General features: G+C 31.7%; 1 protein-coding gene across 1 annotated transcript in view; it reads left to right on the top strand.

Moving 5' to 3' along the window:
- Nucleotides 1-5,000, top strand: part of LOC136849044 (major facilitator superfamily domain-containing protein 6-like) — a 725,072-nt gene that overhangs the window by 562,501 nt on the left and 157,571 nt on the right. The window lies entirely within an intron of this gene.

Below are 5,000 nucleotides of genomic sequence, written 5' to 3'. Positions count from 1 at the left end.
AGTTAGTTTTGAATAAATTTTATCTCTTCTGTGATAACAATGTTTTTTGTTTGTTTGTTGATAAATTTCAACTGATCCAAAAAATCTACCTATTATATAAAATTACTACATGTATTAAGGTCATGAAAATCCCAGTAGAAAAAAAATATTTTCAACAAATATTTTGTGTTTCTTATTTAGGGTAATTGCTAAAAATATTTTCCAATAGAAGTCACATTTTATGATTATGGAATTAATTACACCATGATCTAAAAAATATTTAGCCTGGATTTTTATAAATCATTTTCATTTGTTTTTACTTCAACAACTCTCGAGGGTCAGTACCATATGAAAAGCCTTTTCATATAACATCCAGCTTATAATTCTTTTCAAGCAGTGGTATGCTGGCAGAGATTATTTAGGAAAAAATTAAATTCTATCTTTTTCAACCTATAGACGTTAATCGTAAATAATGTTTACGATATATATTCTGCAATCGTATCAAATTTGAAGACGTAGTCCGTTTCTATATATAAATATATATACTGTATATATAAATACATGTGTGTATGTATGTATGTATGTATAAAAGTGGTAATACACTTTGATGTCAATCCTCGCAAACATTAGTATTAGCTGTATCATTCTAATGGTCTAAAATCATTTCTGCATACAATACATTTGATTTCAACGAGTATTTTCACAACTTTGGCTTCACCTCTAGTTTAAAGCTCTTAAGCAATGTGTAGAAATTGAAAGGACATTATCCAGGCTTCATTCTAAACCCATCAGCATCAAATGTCCAGCAACGAGACCCGATTCGTATCATGCGAAGTATTTGAGTGCATACCATAAGGAAAGGAACAGTTTACTGGAAATGGGTAAATTGTTTAGTGTAATAAAATAACACAAACTTTAACATTTTTGGACTTAACATGAGCTTTATTAATTAAGCAGATAATAGGGATTGATTGCAATTTTCGATTTCAAGTTTTGGTATTACTGCTATCATCATTAACTATTTTCATTTTCTTATAAGAATTGTGAAGTTTAGTAAGTTTTTTCCTAACAAGCATTTTGAACGTTAATGCCCACACTTCTTTTTAGGCCTTTTGCTCTCTATAGGCTTTTAAGTCGTTCAACATCATTATGAAATGTACATTTCACGGGATTTTTTAATAAATGATTTAGCCTTATATAATTCAGTTTCCATCGTGTCATGTGCTTAAATGCTACTATCATTACCTCGATATTTAGGAGTTTCTTGTAAGAAAAAATATGTAAAAAAAACTGTTAGACGGAAATAGTTTTTAATAATTATGTTCTATCTGTGAAAAATATTTATTAACAATTAAATTTCCAACACAAAACAAATTTCCTTCCTCTGGAGTATGACAATAAATGCTTTTTTAACTACTATTTTTATACTGACGATGGAGAAGAGTAACGTTGGAGAGGGGGGAGGGTTATGTAAATATCAATCTAGACTTTATTATCTAAAGAAGAGAATAGACATTTAAAACACACACACACACACAAAACTGTGGTTACTAATAAAAACCCCAAGTTTACATCTGCTTTCATGCAGTGAAATGATAATGCAGACTTGCAAGTATTTTATACGTAGTCTTCTTTGTTGATGCCAATTTGTACAACGTATACCTATTTTGGAAAATAGTAAGCTACAGTTTTCAGAAATTGCGGCTTCATTGTAAAATGGCGTAGACCAAAGCATAATATTCAGAAAATATGTATAAAACATACCGTACCAAGTTTCATTATTGCAACAAAACTGAGAGACAGAAAGCTATTCATCTCACTTTTTTTTATTTACTGCAATTTTCAAATCATCTGATTAGATCAAAATTAAGAATGATAAAACAAACTGAGAGACAGACAGAACGCTGTTTCATCGTAATTGTTGTAATTTGCTACAACTTTGAAATAATCATTCCGGATCACAATTAAGTATGCATATGAAAGAATAAAAGAAAAATAACATGATTTTTAAGAAAAGCACATTTGTCACCGTCGAATTTGTGTATCAAAGGTAGGCGGCACATCTTACCATCAAAAGTAATGGAAAACTTAGTAAAGTTTTCTTGCAAAGTTAAAGGAACCGTCGTCTTAGCACTCTCCGAATGGCCTCTTTTCGCCTGTCATATCTCATCAAGAAAACTTGAGACTACGTTGTTTTATGTAATATCCAACTTGCTGCGTCTGTTAACTGCAAATAAGTGATGTTCCTACATCGAACTCGTCTTCGGAATCACATTTATTTTATAACGGAGAAGGAATGTGTGTGTTTTGAGAAGTCGATTATTTTGCTACTTTTTCTTAAAATGATAAATTGTACATGATTTTTATATACATATATATATATATATATATATATATATATATATATATATATATATATATATATATATATATATATATATATATATATATATATATATATATATAAATCAATATATAATCAAGTCTAATTTAATAAATTATTAATCTGCCTTTGGAATTATTTGATTGTGGGAGGAAGATATACAAATTAGAAAGAGTATTTAGAAATTAATCAATACTGTCTGAACTGAACATGCGTGCAGGTATAGTAATGAAGTCTGTACTTAGTATGAAATGAAGATTTACATCTGCAATCATGCAGCGCATTAACAAAGCAGAATTGTAAGCAATATATCTTCTGTTTTTCTTTATAGTTGCTAGTTTGTAAAACGTGTACATTTTATATGCATGGTGAATCATCATTAAAATCAGGGGTGTTCATTGCAGAAAACGACATAGAGTAACGCATTATTTATAATATATGTAAACATAACATACCACGTCTAGGTTCATTTTTGAGCTAACAAGAGACGAACAGACACATATATAGCCAGGAAAGCTCTTAATTATTTTCCTTTGTTGTAATTCAGATATATTCTAGCGAGATAATAATTACATGTTTTTCAAATGGAAAATCGCCAATCTCTATTCTGCATATCAAAACGGTAGATGGCACATCTAAGCACCAAGAAAAATGTAAAACTTGGCAAATGCTGGGACGAAAGTTTTCTTGCAAAGTTAAAGGCACCGTCGTCCTGGCACTCTCCAAATGGCTTCTTTTCTCCCGTCATATCTCATCAAGGAAATTTGAGAATACGTTTTTTTATATTATTCCCTCCCTCTGGCGTTCTTTAGTACAGATTAGTGATGTTCCTGCAACGGCGTCGTCTCAGGCATCATGTTTTTATGACGATGAAAGAATGCTTCTACGTTTAGGGAAAGTCGATTGTTTGGTCTACTAAGAAAATGAAGTGTCTATTTGCCGAGTTGTATGTGAGCCTGAGAATATGAGTGTAGGAATACATATTGTTGACTATGCACACAAAAAACTTTAAACTAAATCAAATTCAAACTCGTTGAGTAATGGCACTAAACAGAAATGGGATATGCATAATACAAGTATAAATCTGCATAAAAATTAAAAATTTTGATTTTCTGAGAATATATTATATGGCCAGTTATGTATAAAGCAACTATGAGACGATAAGATTTTTCTTACCCGGGTATTACCGTATTTTTTTTTTCTAGGTTTTACATTTTCTTGCTAGATCTCATTACGTTTCATCTTATTCTTTGCTGAAGTTCCTCATGCACATTTTTTATGTTTATATTTAATGATTTTTTTGTGCTCTGTTATCATTTTCTTTGCATTTCACTACGTCTGGTTATCCTTGTAAAGATTATTTGACTGCAGTCGGGTAAGTTTACGCCTTTTGTATTTTTACAACGAGGCACTTTATAGGTGCTTATGCATGTACCGGTGTAGCATACCAACACAAGAGCGCAAGCATGCGCGTATTCAAACACAAACACACACATTATATATATATATATATATATATATATATATATATATATATATATATATATATATATATATATATATAATATATATATATATATATATATATAATATATATATAATATACAATGTTGGTAGCCCAATCCTTTTAAGGAATATTCCTAATAAGCAATTGCTGTGGCAGTTGTTTTGCTGCGAAATTCTGTTCCATCTGGAATGAACATATATAAAAGTGTGTTTTTTATTCATAGTTTCATGTTTTTTTCGACAGTTTAGTTTTCTGTTCTTATTTTCCTTATTCCAATTTTTCTTTCTTCGCAATTGATTATGAGTCAGCAAACAACAAACCAGAATTATCTACAGCTATCTAATCTTTTTCTCTTTTAATCTATAATAATTTAATGATGTCGCTGTTTTCATGTTCATTTGCCTTATGCGAGGAATAAAGATGTAGATATTTATTTTCTGTAATGACATTTATAGTTGTATGTTAGACCTATGTATTTTGTCGTCTATTTTCAAAGTCTTCAGCATATGAGAGATAAAAAATATTTCAGACAAAATAGCACAGCGGACGTTAAAGTATGTATTGATTCTTCGTTAACCGCCGTCTGTAACCTTGAACTCATACTAGGTACGTGACAAGGTTACGAGTCGTGTGACTAGATAATAAGCTATGAAACACCTTTCCCCTGTTCCACTTAACCTCATTAACGTTGTCCACCTGGACATCGCAATTGAGTTCGCAAATCATGTACGATGAACCCAATTATGCAGTAAGATGACCCCAGGCGAACTGCAACTATTGTCAATCAGCAAATATGATTTCAGTCCCATTGTCAATAGGTACCACCTCCTTAATGCCATTCAGGGCTCATGTGAGACTCCTGTATTTTCATCATAAGAGCTTCTCAGTGCTTACTTTCCAGATGTTGATGCCAGTTCAGTCCCCTTATGAGAGAGAGAGAGAGAGAGAGAGAGAGAGAGAGAGAGAGAGAGAGAGAGAGAGAGAGAGAGAGAGAGAGAGGGGCCCTCAAGTCTTTTGGTGTGGGATCAATGAGTAGGATGTGACATTCACCTCACCGCCGAGGTGCAGAATGCAGGTTCGTAATTGTCCACAAGATTCCTGAAATATGGTCCTTTCAGGAACCATTCTACT

The sequence above is a fragment of the Macrobrachium rosenbergii genome, chromosome 20 (assembly GCF_040412425.1).
Source record: "Macrobrachium rosenbergii isolate ZJJX-2024 chromosome 20, ASM4041242v1, whole genome shotgun sequence".
Lineage (NCBI taxonomy): Eukaryota > Metazoa > Arthropoda > Malacostraca > Decapoda > Palaemonidae > Macrobrachium > Macrobrachium rosenbergii.
This window is presented reverse-complemented; position numbering and strand designations above follow the sequence as displayed.